General features: G+C 42.2%; 1 protein-coding gene across 2 annotated transcripts in view; it reads left to right on the top strand.

Annotated features, from left to right (window-relative positions):
- The window catches only part of FAM184A (family with sequence similarity 184 member A), a 307,530-nt gene that overhangs the window by 246,583 nt on the left and 41,784 nt on the right, over positions 1-19,163 (top strand). The gene's annotated exons all lie outside the window — the stretch shown is intronic.

Genomic DNA, 19,163 nt, shown 5'->3' with positions numbered 1-19,163 from the left:
ACAGGGGTAGCTATACGCTGAAAAAAGCCTAACGTAAACGACGTAAAAAAATCCCCCGGCCGGACGTACGTTTCTGAATCGGCGTATCGAGCTAATTTGCATATTCCTCGCGTAAATATACGGAAGCGCCACCAATAAATATGCAGCCTAAGATACGACGGTGTAAGACACTTACGCCGGTCGGATCTTAGGGAAATCTATGCGTAACTGATTCTATGAATCAGGCGCATAGATACGACCCCGCACACTCAGAGATACGATGGCGTATCTGGAGATACGCCGTCGTATCTTCTCTCTGAATCTACCCAACTACATGCAAATCAAGATAGTTCAAGCCGTGATTTGTCATAATTGTGATGATTATGGCTTACAGATCATGAAAACCCCAAATCCACAAACTCAGAAAATTTGAATATTACATGCAATCAATAAAACAAGGATTGTACATAGAACAATATCGGACCTCTGAAAAGTATAAGCATGCATATGTGCTCAGTACTTGGTTTGGGCCCCTTTTGGAGCAATTACTACCTCAATGCGGCGTTGCATGGAAGCGATCAGCCTGTGGCACTGCTATGTTATGGAAGACCAGGATGATTCAATAGCGGCCTTCAGCTCTTCTGCATTGTTCAGACTCATGTCTCTCATCTTTATCTTGGTGATGCCCCATAGATTCTCTATGGGGTTCAGGTCAGGTGAATTTGCTGGCCAATCAAGCACAGTAATCCCATTGAACCAGGTTTTGGTGCTTTTGGCAGTAAGGGCAGGTGCCAAGTCCTGCTGGAAAATGAAGTCCGCATCCCTATAGAGCTCATCTGCGGAAGGAAGCATGAAGTTCTCCAAAATCTTCTGGTAGACAGCTGCGTTGACCCTGGACTTAATGAAGCACAGTGGACCAACACCAACAGGTGGCATGGCTCCCCAAATCAACACAGACTGTGGAAACTTCACACTGGACTTCAAGCGTCTTGCAGTGTGTGCCTCTCCATTCGTCCTCCATACTCCTGGGTCCTTGGTTTCCAAATGAGATGCAAAATTTGCTCACATCAGAAAAGAGGACTTTTGACCACTGAGCAAAACAACAGGTCTGTTTTTCTTTAGCCCAGGTAAGATGCTTCTGATGTTGTTTGTTGTTCAGGAGTGGCTTGACAAGAGGAGTATGACATTTGAAGCCCAGGTCCAGGATTTGTCTGTGTGTGGTGGCTCTTGATGCACTGACTCCAGCCTCAGTCCACTCCTTGTAAAAGTCCCCAACACTTTTGAATGGCCTTTTCCTGACAGTCCTCTCCAGGCTGCGGTCATCCCTGCTGCTTGTGCACCTTTTTCTCCCACACTTTTCCCTTCCACGTAACTTTCTGTTAATGAGCTTTCATACAGCACTTTGGCAACATCCAACTTCTTTTGCAATTACCTTTTGAGGCTTTCCATCCTTATGGAAGGTGTCAATGATGGTTTTCTGCACAACTGTCAGATCAGCACTCTTTCCCATGATTGTGATTCCTACTGAACCAGACTGAGAGACCATTTAAAGGCTCAGGAACCTTTTGCAGGTGTTATGGCTTAATTAGCTGATTAGAGTGTGACACTTTGAGCCTAGAATATTGTAACTCTTCACAATATATACATTTTCTGAGATTTTGGACTTGGGGTTTTCATGAGCTGTAAGCCATAATCATCACAATTATGACAAATCACGGCTTGAACTATCTTGCTTTGCATGTAATGAGTCTATCTCGTATATTAGTTTCACTTTTTAAGTTGCATTAGTGAAATAAATGAACTTTTGCACTATATTCAAATTTTTCGAGTTTCACCTGTAGATTAGTCCTGTCAATTTAAGAAGGTGCTCCTAAAAGACACCTGTCCACAGAATCTCTTTCTTGCGTTCAAACCCACCCAGAAGGCGACAACTGTTGGAGCGAGTATTTGCAAATGAAAGAAATACAAAATAACCATCAATCACCCTCGGTCTGGAGCTCCATGCAAGATTTTGACTCATGGGGTAAGGATGATCACGAAAATAGTGAGGGATCAGCCCAGAACTACATGGGAGGAGCTTGCAAATGATCTCATGGCACTTGGGACCACAGTTACTTAACAAACCATTGGTAACACAATATGCCGACATGGATTGAAATCCTGCAGCGCCCACAAGGATTTAGACCCCTTTCACACTGAGATGTTTTTCAGGCACTAAAGGGCTAAAAATAGCACCTGAAAAACACCTCTCCTGCAACCACCACCCCCCCCCCCCCCACAATGTGAAAGTCCAAGTGTTTTCACACTGGGGTGGTGCGCTGGCAGGACATTAAAAAAAATCCTGCCCATTGAAATTAAAGGGCACCGCTGCCGAATCGCCTGCAAAACAATTATAGACCCTTAATTTATTTGTAAAGTGGCAAAATTACAAAATCTGCAGGGGATCAAATAATATATATATATATATATATATATATATATATATATATATATATATATATATATATATATATATATATAAATGTGTGTATATATATATATATATATATATATATATATATATATATATATATATATAAATGGTAGGTTAGAAGTTTGTTTTTAGAGTGTTAAGGGTAAAAGTAAGCCTTGGGCAAGCATCACACATCTGTGTTGTAGTAAAGTGCATTTTCAAAAGCGAGGTACCTTAATGCATAACCCATGGTTCATGGCACCCCAACACACTTAACCAATGTACCTTCAATGCACCTGCACACTATTGCCTAATATTGTGCACTGCAAATTTTGGTCCGTTGTACATTGACAGAGCATTCAAATGAATAGCACCGCATGAGATAGGACAGGTGTGAAGCAGCTCTAAAGGGCTACTGTAAGTGTGAAGGTAAAATTGTTTTTTAGATGTCACGCATCTAAAGGCTCATTGCTGCACATTTGGTGGGAATGTCCCGAAATTTTTTATTTTTGGGAAAAAATTATGCAATTATAGACTTTTGTTACTGGGGATCCAATATCAAATACGCCCCAAATCACTTTGCTTTCAATTCTACCAGGATCATATAAAAATATTAAAAGGGGTCTTCTGAGACACTGGTTGACAGCAGTGAGATTGGTTATACCACGACATTGGCGTTCAACACAAATCCCAACAGTTAAGGAATGGGCCAGTGAGATGGATCACATAGAGAAGGTGGAATCACTCTTAGCACACAAACTAGATACACACGAGGAGCACCTCCGGATCTGGGTCTCCTGGAGGGTATACAGAGAAACAATAAAAAATTAGAAAGTCCTTATGGAAATAAAATAAAAATTAGATGCGACGGAGGGAAGCCTTTGCCGCCATCCATTAACCCACTTTTTTTTTTTTTGTACTGTAGTGTCCTGTTCTGTCTTGTTTTGTATTTTATTGTCCTATCTTATTTTGTCCTGTTTTGTTCTGTTTTGTCCTGTCTTTGCCCTGTATATCTTGTTATATATCTATATTGGTTCGTTTTTTTTTTTTTATTATATATGGAAACTATATCCGAAACTGACCAGATGAAATGATTGTATTACTTTTTTGAACTCATCAATGTTTGTACTACATTCTATAGTGTTATAACGTAATAAAATCAGAATGAATATAAAAACCAATAAAAAAAAAATTAAAATTGTTTTTGGCAATAAAAACTTCTACCAGCAGCCAGGAACTTACATACTCCCATTTTTTTGCATGGGCTTCAGAAACCTTTCATTCGCACACATCTTTGTGCTTGTGTGGAAGTGCCACAATAATAAAACACTTTAAAATAAAAGGTACCGTACATTTTAGAATCCAGGCTGAAGTATTCTTTCAGCCGATAATCTAATTGCATGTTAACATGTTCTGCTATTTTGCAAATACAGAGCTTTTATTTTTCACAAAGCTATCAGTCTTTTTTTAGTACATTGAAAATACAAGAATACCAAAAGCCACAAGAAAATTGTGCTGTAGGAGTGTTTAATATACACAGCAGAGCGTAATAATTATGTGATGCTAATCACAATCTGGTCCAGTTAAAGAAGAACATTTAGAAGCAGCAAGAAACAGAACAGTTTGTTTACCAAAATACTAACAGACTGAAGTCATTTGCAAAATAAATAGTTTATTATCAGAAAAATATAGTTGGGTCAGGAGCACAAAATAACATTGTCTTTTTTCTCTTTCTTTAAAGGAAAATTTCACTTTCGCTAAATACATTTATATCATATAATTTTAGTGTGCAACCAACTATGATTTTCTATAACTGGCAAAAAAAATCCTTGTTTGCAATCGTAGCAACACTGGGGACTTGTACGCTGTGTACAAAACGCCTCCAAACATCACATTTTCTCCAAGTGTGATTGGATCTCCGCTTTTTTCCCAGAGGACTGCATCAAGCTAAAATATCAGGCATCTCTGGCACTGTTCTTGGGTTGTCGGATGTGAGTTTTGTATCTTTGGTGATATTCTGGCCAAAACATTCATAAATCCCCAATAAAACTGAGGGGCATGATTGCTGTTTTAGAAGAGTGATTCAATAATATATTTATTATAATTATTTTTTAATAATAACATCATATTATATTTATTCATTACAGATGCACAAGCAGCAAATGCCTTGTTGCCATAAGGCAGCTGGCACAACATACCCAAAAGCCCAGGTTTCAGACGCTGCATGGTCCCTACATACATGACAAAATCCACAATGATAAATTCACATAGTTCTCTTGCTCACTATGGGCTAGATTCAGTAACACTTACAACGGGCGTATCAGTAGATACGGCGTCGTAATTTTGAATCCGCGCCGTTGCAACTTTAAGCGTATGCTCAAACTGAGATACGCTTAAATGTTGCTAAGATACGACCGGCGTAAGTGTCCTACGCCGTCGTATCTTAGGGTGCATATTTACGCTGGCCGCTAGGTGGCGCTGCTGTTGATTTCAGCGTAGAATATGCAAATGAGCTGTATACGCCGATTCAGAAACGTACGTGCGCCCGGCGGATTTTTTTACGTCGTTTGCATAAGGCTTTTTCCGGCGTAACGTTACTCCTGCTATATGAGGAATAGCCAATGTTAAGTATGGACGTCGTTCCCGCGTCGAATTTTTACGTTCACGTCGAAAGCATTGACTATTTGCGACGTGATTAGGAGTATGTGCACTGGGATACGTTCACGTTTCGTGAGAAACGTCATTTACGTGGGGTCATGTTTTATTTACATAAAACACGCCCACCTCTTGAAAATTTGAACTTGGCGCGCATACGCCAGCAGATTTACGCTAACTTACGGAGCAAATGCTTTCTGAATACTGCACTTGCCTCTCTAAATTGTGGCAGTGTAGCGTAAATAACATACGCTACGCCCGCACAAACTTACGTCCCCCTACTTGAATCTAGCCCTATATGTTTATTGAGTAAGAGGTAGGCACAGGAAAAGAGACATGACCAAGGGAGCCTTGACGCGTTTCACACAAAGGTGTTAAACTGCATTTTAGCTGCTTTTGCAATCCCATAGACCAGAATGGGAAGAGAAGCAGTTCTAAAATTAAACCAAAGCCCTTACACTCGTGTTAAAGCCCAAATCTGGGGAAAAATAATAGTCCTCCCTTGCAGTGGGACTATGCCCACACGGCAAGGGTTAATTGCTTGTTTACATCTAGGTGAGGAAAAAGCACTTTTACCTGATTCTCCCCTCCCCTGGCAGATGGAGCTCTCCCATGCACAGGCCATTGACTATTCCTCGGTCTCCTCCTATCTAATGCAGGTCTATGGGCCTTGCATCAGTCTTGATAGTGTCGGAGGACCATAGGTCACTGGAGTGTAGGGAAGAAGAGGCTACAGTAACTGATCTAGCTGTGTGGAGGAGCCTTCTGGAGTGGGGAATCAGGTAAGTAAAAGTGCTTTTCCAAGTCCCCTAATCAGAAAGAAGCATTTAACCCTTGCAATGCAGGACAACCCCACTGCAAGGGAGCATTTTTTCTTTTTATAGATTTCAACTTTAAGGATGTTATTGTATGGGCCAATCTCAGTACATGTGGAACAGAAAATAGTAAATACAGTGCTTTGAAAAAGTATTTATAGCCCTTGAAATTTTCCACATTTTGTCATGTTACAACCAAAAACATAAATGTATTTTATTTGGATTTTATCTGCTAGACCAACACAAAGTGGCCTATAATTGTGAAGTGGAAGGAAAATGATAAATGTTTTTCCAAATGCTTTACAAATAAATATCTGAAAAGTGTGGCGTTCATTTGTATTCAGCCCCCTTTACCCTAATACCCCTAACTAAAATCTAGTGGAACCAATTGCCTTCAGAAGTTACCTATAAATAGGTAGATTCAGTAAGAGTTAGGCCGGCTTATCAGTAGATAAGCCGACCTAACTCAGAATCTACACCGACTTATGTTTAAGTGTATGCTCAAACAGAGATACGCTTAAACATATCTAAGATACGACTGCTTGCGCCGTCCTATCTTAGATTGCAATATTTCGGATGGCCGGTAGGTGGCGCTTCCATTGCGGTCGGCGTAGAATATGTAAACGAGTAGATACGCCGATTCACGAACGTACGCCCGGCCGACGCAGTACTTTTACTCCGTTTACGTTAGAGATAGGCCGCCTAAAGTAAGAGCTTAGCCCTACATGGAATAGTAATGTTAAGTATGGCCGCCGTTCCCGCGTCGAAATTCGAAATTTTCCGCGTCGAAATTCGAAATCCCGGGGTCCCGCAGCCGTCCCTCTCTCTCCACTGACTGCAATACACAGTCACACTTCGGCTCCTCCCCCCTCTTGGCTCAATGTGTACACAGCCAGGAGGAGGAGCCGAGGAGAGACACGAGTGAGAGAGAGCCGTGCTGCACAGTAAGCAGGAGGTAAGGGGGGGAGCAGATACAAGGTGAACAAATGAAGTGATGGGAGAGGGTGGTATGGAGATATGTGCTGGGGAGTGATTTTAGAGGGAAGATGATATGTGTGTGGGGGGGTCCGATTTCCCCCCCCCCCCCCACTAGCACATATCTTCCCTCTAAAATCACTCCCCATCACATATCTCCATACCACCCTCTCCCCCCCCCCAAATTAAAATATGCTCTGTCCCCCTATACTCATCCCACCCTGTACTCATCCCACCCACCCTCTGCTCATCCATCCCACCCTGTGCTCATCCCACCCTCTGCTCATCCCACCCTCTGCTCATCCCACCCACCCTCTGCTCATCCCACCCTCTGCTCATCCATCCCACCCTGTGCTCATCCCACCCTCTGCTAATCCATCCCACCTCTGCTCAACCATCCCACCCTGTGCTCATCCCACCCTGTGCTCATCCCACCCTGCGCTCATCCCACCCTGTGCTCATCCCACCCTGTGCTCATCCCACCCTGTGCTCATCCCACCCTGCACTCATCCCACCCCTTGCTCATCCATCCCACCCTGCGCTCATCCCACCCTGTTCCCCTGTGCTCATCCCACCCTGTCCTTCTCCCACCCTGTCCCTATCCCATGAAAATGACAGGACGAGTCTTAAAAAGGAAGGGGTGCGCGAGTTTCACCAGGCCTAGGGCAGCACAAAACCTAAATACACCCCTGGGCGCGCCACACACAAGTCTGTCCCAGCCTTCGGTAAGATCGCCGCCGCCATGTAGCAGCCACTACCGTCGGTCTGTATCCATGCGCCGCTCGTGTACTGCCTGGCTCCCTCTCCCCTCCTCCTCCCTCCCTCACAGTCCGGAGCCGCCAGGAGGAGGCCGCCCACTGGTTCCTGTAGGCTTTGTGTGCGTGCAGGGGGGGGTTGGGGGGCCTCTATGTCCATTTTTGCTTGGGGCCCCCAAATTCCTTCAAACGGCCCTGAGGACAGGAATGTAGATATGTTTGTTTCTTGGGGGGGATTCAGCCTTGGCCATCCAGAAGAGAGTAATGACATGTCATGTGCAGTGGGCCGCTGTAAATTGTGGGTGTTAAAAAATGGCATTAACATTGGGAGAGATTTAAAATTTGAGCCTGCTAACTGTCTACATGGTAACGTATGCTATACACTATATATTCACAAAATCCACAAGTGGGAGTCTTAACAGGCGCATACAGACCTTAGCACAATTCCTAATTCTCAAATATGTCACCTGTATGTTTGGGGAAGAAGTGGAACATAAAGGATAGTTATAATAAGCCTAGAACCATCCATATTGTGATGATTGGAGTGCCAGTAATACAATGCATTAGGTGTAGAGCAAAATGAATGTACATAAGACCCATCAAATAACAATACAAGGTGTAATGTCACCCACAGCAGAAAACATTTACAGCACCCAACAAGAAACAGGTGAAAGAGCTAGGCTAGCATGCTGTGCTTCTGGGAAAGAAGGGGTTATAGTGCCTGACTCTAGCACACTGTGCCATCACCCCACAGTGCTGTCTCCTTCTGGCCTGGGAGCCACTGTTAGCTACTAGTTCGAGGTTCAGTGTCACTTTACCCTAGTCTGGCTGCGTACTGCAACACACCTTTCACAGTGCCCACCACCCAGACACAGGAAGTCGGCAGGCTCAGTCAGATGTATTCACCTGTAGCTGGATAATATAAAGTACTCCATAAAATCAACGGGCACCTCATCCCAGTGTAGGTGAAAGGACAGGTGTGGTGCCTATCACTGTAAACACACTTGGACCTAAAGGTATTTAGCCAATAAATTGTTCCTGTAGATGAAAAGAGGCATACATTATAGCTTTCTAAACACTTTTCCTTATCTTTATTCTTTCCTCCTGGAATTACAGAGAGCATACAACACAAGGTCTGTAAATCTTCTCTGCCATACACTCCATAGCTGTAACTAAAGGCAACTGCGAGTGGAGCTGCTGCCTTGGAGTGGAGGAACTCTTTGTGCATTGACATGTACCCTTTTCTGCAAAAGAGAACACGTGGCCAGATGTGGCAGTGTCACAATTGGCAAGAGGAGCATTCTGAAAGTGGCATTGGTGCCACCTGCCTTGGCCAACATAGCACTGACATTTTTTAAAGCGTGGAGTCTGGTGTTTTAGCAGAGTGGTGTCTGTGGGGGTCCATCAGTGAATGGCAAAGTTATAGAAGCAGCACAGTGGCTAAGTGGTTAGAACGTCTGCCTAGTGGCATTCGAATTTCAACCACGACACTACCTGACTGGACTTTGCATGTTCTCCCTGTGCCTGCTTGGGTTTTCTCCCATCCTACAAAGACATGCTGATAGGTAATTTGGCCCTAGTATGTGTATGTATGAATGTAAATTAGATAAGTACTCTTCTCTCCTCTCCTCTGACATATGAATGGATGGATTGATGCCCCTATGGGTTTTGAAACAAGATAGTTGCAGACACCGCAGAATGTTACTGAGTGAGTGAGTGTGAGTGAGAAACTTATATAGCGCAAACAAATGCGAACTTAATCGCCCCAAGGCGCTGGCATCCAGAGTTGTACAGGTCTTTCAGAAGAGGTGGGTCTTCAGTTTTTTCCTAAAAACCCGATGGTTTTCTTCCAAGCGGATGGTCGTGGGTAGAGCATTCCAGAGCCGTGGTACTCAGAAGGAAATGCGTTTTTGGCTGGTTTATAACATTACCAGAAGATACCTCTGGTGAGTCCATTTAATACAGGCGGTGGTGGATTTACTTGGTGTTATGGTGGATATTAGACACATTGGGCCAGATTCTCATACATTCGCGCTGCTCCTGGGCAGCGTAATATATGAGATCTACGTTACACCGCCGCAGGTCTACAGGTTTACATCCTGATTCTCAGAACACTTACCTGTAAACTTGCGGCGGTGTAGCGTTAGATTGCTCGTCGCAAGCCCGCCCAATTCAAATGGGGAGGGCACCATTTAAATTAGGCGCGCTTCCGCGCCGAGCGTACTGCGCATGCTCCGTCGGGTAAATTACCCGACGTGCATTGCGCTAAATGACGTCGCCCCGACGTCATTTGCCTAGATGTATACGTAAATGGCGTCCAGCGCCATTCACGGACGTCTTACGCAAACGACGTAATTTTTATTGAATTCGACGCGGGAACGACGGCCATCGTTAACATTGGTTGCGCCTGCTAATTAGCAGGGGCAACCTTACGCGTCGGGTACGCTACGCAAACGACGTTAATTCGCTGCGTCGACCTCGCGTATGTTCGGGAATCGCCGTACTTACCTAATTTGCATAGACGACGGGGAAAAGCGACGATGCGACACCTAGCGGCGGGAAAAAAAATTACTTTTAAGATCTGACAGCGTAACAGCCTTACGCTTGTCAGATCTAATGGGTACCTATGCGCAACTGATTCTGAGAATCAGTTGCATAGATACCCGGGGCCAGATAAGGTGTTACGACGGCGCTAATGGTGTTGCGCCGTCGTAACGCCTTTGAGAATCTGGCCCCTTATAGGAATTTAAAATTGATTTATCATGTTGGAACTTTTGTCATAGTTTATTCGCTACAGTGGAATTGTTTTTCAAATACTTTGACATTTTACAATTTATGTGTATTTAATATATTTATATGTAATTTTGAAGTTATTATTTGAATAATTTGCACTTAAAATATGTTGACACATTGTTACACATTTGTTGTTGTGAACAATTTATAAAGATTTTTTTTTTTTTTAGTATATTAGCTTTAATGCACTATTTATTGAGCTAAAACACTGTCTTTAACACACTTAAGAGACCTTAGATTGTAAGTTCCTTGAGGGCAGGAACTGATTTGAACGTACAATATATATGTAAAGCGGTGTGTATTGAGGGTGCTATATACTGTAAGTTCCTGTAATAATAATAGGAGAGGGAGCCCGCAGGGTGCTTCCCAAGCCTGCAGATTTCTACTGCTTGTACCCTCCCCTATCAGTGGCTCTGGCTTTTCAGGCAAGTATAATACCCTTTGGGGGTTATTTACAAAAGGCAAATCCTCTTTGCACTACAAGTGCAAACTACAAGCGCAAAGTGCACTTGAAATTGCACTGCCGGTACACTTGGAAGTGCAGTCACTGTAAATCTGAGGGGTAGATCTGAAATGAGGGGAAGCTCTGCTGTTTTTATTATCCAATCATGTGCAAGCTAAAATGCTGTTTTTTTATTTTCCTTGCGTGTCCGCCTCGGATCTACAGCGACTGCACTTCCAAGTGCACTTTCACTACAATTTCAAGTGCACTTTGCACTTGTAGTTTGCACTTGTAGCGCAAAGTGGATTTGCCTTTTGTAAATAACCCCCTTTGTCTACACTCCAGATGCAGTGCTGCCTTAACCTGCCTGGCGGTCTTCCCGAGTCTGACTCGGGGTTAGATTTTCCTGCTGCGAGCGGAAACCCCGAGTCAGACTCGGGCTTGCCTCGCTAGATCCACAGGCACAAGTTACTTACCTTGTCCCTGGATCCAGCGATGCCACCGCGCTGTGTGAGCGAGTGGGACCTCGCTCGATTCACACAGTGCCTCCGTGTGACGCCGATCTCCGTTCCCTGCGACGTTACGACGCACGGGGACGGAGAACGGCGCCAAATTCAAAAAAGTAAACAAACACCTTACATACAGTATACTGTAATCTTATAGATTACAGTACTGTATGTAAAAAAAACACACCCCCCTTGTCCCTAGTGGTCTGTCCTGTGTCATGCATGTCATTTTATATAATAAAAACGTTTCTTTCTCCCTGCAAACTGTAGATTGTCCATAGCAACCAAAAGTGTCCCTTTATGTCAAAAATAGTTTTAGATCCGCTAAAAAACAGCGATAATAAATTATAATCACTTGCAGAATTGTGCGATAGCGATTTGTGGGGAAATTCGTCATAAAAAAAAAAAAATAATGACAGCAACAATTCTGCAACTGAGCAAATTTCAGTGATTTTGATTTGATTACATTATTGAATAATTTTTATTATAATTATATTATTATTTGTTATAATTATTTATAATTATTTATTATATTATAATTTATAATTTTGTTTTTAAAAAAATGTCATACCCGGGATGCCTACTAGACTCTTGTTTGGTCAGATTTAAGTGAGTTATTTCTAAAAATTACAGACCTACAATATAAAACGCCAAATTTCCTTGCAAATAATGGTACCGCTTTTAGCATGTTTTTTCTGAAAGAATCATACCGCCAGGGAGGTTAAGTGAACCTTATAAAGATTCACTCAGGCTTAGTGTGGTGCACTATTCTTGCTTGATTATGGATCATCAACATAATGGTAGTAATGATATCAATTTTTTGTCTTATTCCGTTTTTGTCTAACTTACATATGTCCTGTTTGTGATATCTAGCTGTAAGTACAATAGTTGTATATGTCTTCCACCTTTGTTATGTCCTTTTGCTGTGTTGATGTCTGAATGTTTCCCTTTACTGTTGTAATCTTTTCTTCATAGCGGCACTCTCTGGGTGAAGCTTTACATAAATCCATCAGTAATGTAAGTCACCTGTACATACAGTGTTGACATAAAAGCATGCTTGCATCATCATGTGCACTGCAGCTTGTCCACAGAATGCTTGCTTTTATTTGCTACATCCATTTACTAGCTACATGCAATAGCACTGGCATTAATCTGTGTACACTTAAGTATCGGAAATCAATCTCTCTGGAAGTGGATCAGCAGCAGAGCAATCTATTGATTGTGCCGCAGCTTACATTAGACATCAAAGCCCTATATCCTGCTTTGGCAGTTGTAAATTCATTTGCTTTGTGATGTTACCGAAGGCTGGCTGTGTTAAGAGCTTGACAAGAAGCATGATTTGGATGGCATTTAATTGGTTCGGGTGTGAAATGATCAATACACTGCAGACATCAGTTTTACAGAGCTGCAATGACATAAATGGTTATTCTGTGGGATCATTTTAGTAACTACAGTTGCTTTGTTGACAGGAACAATGTCCTATGCAGTACGATGATTACACTACTTCATTAAATGCATGTTTCTTCTGAGAAATAAACTATGCTCCATAAATATATTATGAGATATTTTTGAGACTAAGCAATTATTAAAGCCCAATTCAGTCTCTCTGTAAGATTGTTTAAAAAAAAAAAACAGAGCAATGAAGTAACTAGCTCATGAACAATATATTCACCAACTTAAAAATGTAAATGTTGCTGGTGAATGCTGCTCCTCAACAATAGAATGCATGATGTTAGGCTAATATGAACACAAAGGAGTGATTTACTAAAACCAGACAGTGCTTAATCTGATGCAACTCTGCATTGAAACCAATCAGCTTCCAAGTTGGAAGCTGATTGGCTACTGTGAATAGCTGCACCAGACTCGGAGTGCTCCAGTTTTAGTAAATACCCCCCATAATTTCACATATTGATAATACTTTTTGAAATGAGTGAAGGTATACATACAAAAACAGACTTTTAAACAGAAATCTGTAGCAGTGGATGGGGTCAGATTCCCACACCCCTAGCCCAGCTATGTTGTGCCATGATTTTTCCCTATTGCAGTCAACTAGCTAGCCTTAGTATCAAACTGACGAGGTCAGGACTGAAAATGACTGTTTGTCTAATCTGCATCGGTACACTTAGGCTGGCCATACATTATACAATTTTCTTGTACAATTTTCCTTTAGATTTACCAAAACCATATAATATGAGGTCACATCTAAACACTTTCAATTTGTATCCAATCAGGAAAGCCCTCGTACTACATAGTTGAAGGTAAATCTAAAGGAAATTGAATAATAAAATTGTATAATGTATGGCCAGCCTTAGAAACTGATGACTAAAAGATTTCTTAGGCCTCATTCACATGAGCACATAGATCTGTACCTCTGCAGAGGCGCATTGTGGGCGGTATTAACCCTTTCTCGGCCGCTAGCAGGGGTTAATACCGCACCGCTAGCAGCCGAATCACACGGCAAATCCGCTGGTATAGCGCCGCTATTTTTAGCGGCGCTATACCGCCACCGCGGCTCCCACCAATTGTGAAAGGGGCCTTAAGGTTTTTAAACAACAGTAGGGTTAGGCCTTGTACATACGACCAAGTTTCTCGGCAAAAACCAGCAAGAAGCTTGCTGGTTGTTTTTTTTTTGCCGAGGAAACCGGTCGTGTGTACACTTTTCGACGAGGAAACCGTCGTTGACCTCGTCGGGCCAAAAAGAGAACATGTTCTCTATTTCCTTGACGGGAATGGGAAAATTTGGCTCGCTGAGATCCTTGGTGGCTTCACAAGGAACTCGACGAGCAAAACGATGTGTTTCGCCCGTCGAGTTCCTCGGACGTGTGTACGAGGCTTTAGGCCTCTTACACACCATAGGTTAACCAGAGGACAACGGTCTGATGGACCGTTTTTTATTGGTCTAAAAACCGATCGTGTGTGGGCCCCATAGGTTATTTAACCATCGGTTAAAAAAAAGCCAACTTGCTTTAAATTTAACCGATGGATTCCTAACCGATAGGTCGAAACCGATCATTAGTAGGCACGACCATCGGTTAAAAAAACATGCATGCTCCGAATCAAGTCGACGCATGCTTGGAAGCATTGAACTTCATTTTTTTCAGCACGTCGTTGTGTTTTACGTCACCGCGTTCTGACACGATCGGTTATTTAACCGATGGTGTGTGGGCGCGACGGACCATCAGTCAGCTTCATCGGTTAACTGATGACAATGGTCCTTCAGACCGATCTCATTGGATGGACTGATCGTGTGTACGAGGCTTCAAAGCTCAGTTAAACCGTTAGCTTAAATCAGCTAAATACATTCCAGGTGGATCAAAACAAGTATTCAATTTCTTAAATTTAATTTTCTTTCTAAAGTAGGCATAACCTGTAGAAAGTAGAAAGCATGTCCCCTAGCAGCAGCTATGGGACCCCTTCTCTCGATGGTGAAGCAGTGATCTCACTGATTGGAGAGCTATGGCTCTCGCTCAGCAGGGGCTTTGTCAGATCTCTGCAAAGAGATTGTTTCTATCACACAGGGTGCAAAAAAACAAAACGCCAATAAACTACACTTTATTAGCTTCAGTGTGCATGGAGCCTAAAGGCCCTTTCACACGGGGCGGATCAGTAATGATCCGCCTCCGTGTGTCCGTATGGCTCAGCGGGGATCGCTCCGTATATCCCAGCAGAGCCGGCGGCTGACAGGGCGGTCCCCGCACACTGTGCAGGGACCGCCCTGTCTTTTCTCCACTCTCCCCTATAGGGGGATCGGATGAACACGGACCGTGTGTCCATGTTCATCTGATCCGATCTGCAGACGGAAGAAAAAATAGGACATTCTTCTGTCTGCAAAATCGGATGTTTGCGGAGGCCGATGATTACGGGTGTCAGCGGATGTTTATCCGCTGACACCCGCAATGACATAGGGACCAATGTATGTCCCTTTTTCATCTGCAAACGGATAGATGAAAAAGCAGACATACGGTCCGCACGTCTGAAAGGGCCCTAAGACATTCAAACACGCCAGAAATGTATTTAGCTAATTTATTGGGCTTTAATTTTTTGCATCCACTACCAAGATATGCTCGCAAGATAGTTCATTTTGTGCTGCCCTAGGCCAGGACCTATATTGACTATACAAAAATTTGACCCTAACACCAGTTCACACCACTAGCAGCATACCTGGAAAATTTCCATTATTTTAAACTAACCTATTAACCCCAAAAATGTGTTATCTTTCACTATATAAATTAATTTTTTGTTTTCATGTACTTTTATAATATTACTAGAACTTAACTAGGTGTGTTTGAGCAGCTGCAGCAGCTATGAAAAAATGAAGATATAAACCATGAGAATAAAAGAGAATTTTTATAAGCACCACAGTGTTTTTATAGTTTGTCTGGACCCATGTCACTGTCATTTTCACAGGATAGCTTGATCTGCATGTAAGTGTAGAGAAAATCATAAATAAATGCATAAATAAATAAATTCACATGGATTAGCAAAGGATTTCATATATAAAATACTATTGTTACCTAAACTTATATTAAAAGAGACCTCCTCGCCTTCCCAAGTGTTAAGGGATTGTTCAAAACATTTTCACTCCTGCACCTTCTCCTGAACTCTATTAATTTCAATGGAAATGTTCATCAACAAGTAAATGAGCTGGGTACAGACTTTCCATTTAAGTGGTTCAATCACATACAGCGGTCCTTGACAGCAGTGGGAGCCAATTGTGCCACGCTGCTGTCTCAGCCAAAGGGGAGGAGAGTCCTGGACAGCTGAGACACTCCTGCAACATTGCTGGATCTGGATGGACCTTGGGTAAGTATTAGGGGGCCTGCTGCACACAGAAGGCTGTTTATCTTAATGCATAAACTGCATTAAGATAAAAAAAACTTCTGCCTTTACAACCACTTTAAGGCTAGAAACATCTACAATCATACATGTAAAAGGCATGTAAACAGTCAATGAATGAAACAACATTCAAGCAGCATGGGAAGTTGACATAAACTGTAAACTGTCCAAAACAACAGAATGTTGTAGCCTTGATAGAAATTGTTAGAAATTGTTGAGAATCGGGCATCTTAAATAATGGGAATCTGTTGAAACTGTCAACAAACTCACCTTCACATTACAGGTATTTAACATTTAAAACACAGAAACATAAACTGACAAGTACTATAAGTTGACAGGCAAGTAGCATATGGTTTTGTGTTTGAAAATGTAGAAAAGGACACTTTGGGGTTCATTTACTAAAACAGAAGTGTGTAAAACCTGGTGCAGCTCTGCATAGAAACAAGCTGAAGTTAGAACCTGATTGGCTACCATGCACAGCTGCACCAGATGTTGCACTCTCTGGTTTTAGTAAATCAACCCCTTTTTGTTGCCAATACCAGTAGTCCAGTGGTTCTCAACCTTAAGTACCCCCAACAGGCCATGTTTGCAGGTTTTCCTTTATCTTGCACAGATGCTTTAAATCAGAGTCAATGGCTTGGTATTTTCGACAGCTATTTTATCTAAGAGAAATTCCCAAAACATGGCCTGTTGGGGGTACTTGAGGACATATCTTTTACCATTACTAGCAACAACTCGAATTTCAGCGTGTACTGAAATACACACAATGCGCAGGAGTTCAGTCATTCTAGTACAAAGACACCATCCTGGGAATGTAAGCTGAGCTAAGCAGAAATGAACACTGTGAGCAGACATGTAAATGTAAGTACAAATTTTACCACCTCAAAGGGTTCACAATGAAATGCTTGACATTTTATGTTGATTGTTCAAGCTAGCTCTATTATAATAAAGCAGAACTAAAGTCTGTATTAATCTCTTCTGCTCCAATGGTACTTCATCCGCGAGGTCCCATGCCGGTGAAGTTACCTTCTTCCCAGCTTTATCTGGGTGCGGTGCTCAGACGTGTTGATTGGTCAGGGTGGTATAACTTAACTCCCATACATATGCAGGAGCTTAGTCACCCTAGCACACAGTCACCGTTCCAGAAATGGAAACTGAGCTGTGCAAAACTGAGCTACAGAACAGTGTGATCAGGCAGGTAAATGTATTTTATAGTAGAAGACACATTGCATGTCTGCTCTGCAATAAATAGATATTCTTGCTTGTACGTTTTTCATATTAGACTTTAGTTTAGCATCAGGAAAGTTTAAAGGTATTTCAATCATGTTATTTTTGTCCAATATATACCTTGACACTAAGCTAAGGGGTTGTTTTACTAAAGGCAAATAGACTGTGTACTTTGCAAAGTGCAGTTGCTCCAGAGTAAGTAGTAAATGAGTAGATGCTCTGCTGACTTCCATCATCCAATCATGTGCAAGCAAAAATGCTGTTTTTTTTTTCAATTTTTCTCGCATGTGATCGGGTACTCTTTGCAAAGTGAAGATTTACCTCATTTACCAAGCTCCGGAGCAACTGCACTTGCACAGGGCTATTGCACTTTGCAAAGTGCACAGTCTATTTGCCTTTAGTAAATCAAACACTAAAAGTATAGAATAACATAAGTATAGTGATTTGTAAACAATCACCTTGTAAAACAACCCATTCAGTTTAAAAAATAAATTAAAGACAAAACATTTGTGTATAGATATCAAATAAATTATAAATACCTTCTTTTCCCTTTTAAGTGATCACATTCCCTCTGTTCTCCGCTGCATAAAGCTGGGGGGAGGAGAAGCAACAGTACACTGATCTTCCCATTGAAAGGCTGAGCAGCGGGGGCATGTCAGGACCAGTCTGATCATTGGAGGAGAGCAGAGTGAGTTCCCAGTACTGACCACAGTGTGCTCTCCTGCTTAGTGTAGTCAGTTATTTATAGGAAAGCAGAGGGATTGGCAGGAACACCAGGGATTTCACACAAAAGAAGCAACACTAAAGCCTCGTACACACGATAGGTTAACCAGAGGACAACGGTCTGAAGGACCGTTGTCATAGGTTAACTGATGAAGCTGACTGATGGTCCGTCACGCCTACACACCATCGGTTAAATAACCGATAATGTCAGAACGCGGTGACGTAAAACACAACGACGTGCTGGAAAAAACGAAGTTCAATGCTTCCAAGCATGCGTCGACTTGATTCTGAGCATGCGTGGATTTTTAACCGATGGTTGTGCCTACTAACGATCGGTTTTGATCTATCGGCTAGGAATCCATAGGTTAATTTTAAAGCAAGTTGGCTTTTTTTTAACCTATGGTTAAATAACCTATGGGGCCCACACACGATCGGTTTTGACCGATGAAAACGGTCCTTTAGACCGCTGTCCTCTGGTTAACCTATCGTGTGTACGAGGCGTAAGAGAACAGGATACTTTCTTATACAAGTACATGGTACAGCAGGCACATATCAGGAATATGAAATGTTGGGGTAACAAACACTTTGAATATTAACAGAAATGTATGTTACCAGTACTGTAATCAATAAGTTAATACAAGAGCTGAAACATTTACAGTATTTTTTTTAAAGATAGTGCTCTAAGTTCCCTTCAGTGCTGATCACATGAACAAAAGTCTAGGTCAGTGATGGCAACCCAGATGTTTGGGAACTACATTTCCCATGATACTCATGCAGTGTAGTTGAGCATCATGAGAAATGTAGTTGCAAAACGTCTGGGGTGCCAAGGTTTCGCCATCACTGGTATAGCTATGTTACCATGTGATCTTTGCAAAAATGAATTTCTTGATCCCCCTTTTTGACATAGATCACGATAGAAAAAAATCTGTGAGCTTTTTTCATGTAACAATTACATAAAGAAGCCTTGAACAGCATACTCTCCTGTAACGTGAATATTCCGTCTTT

The sequence above is a fragment of the Rana temporaria genome, chromosome 4 (genome assembly GCF_905171775.1).
Source record: "Rana temporaria chromosome 4, aRanTem1.1, whole genome shotgun sequence".
Taxonomy (NCBI): Eukaryota; Metazoa; Chordata; class Amphibia; order Anura; family Ranidae; genus Rana; species Rana temporaria.
This window is presented reverse-complemented; position numbering and strand designations above follow the sequence as displayed.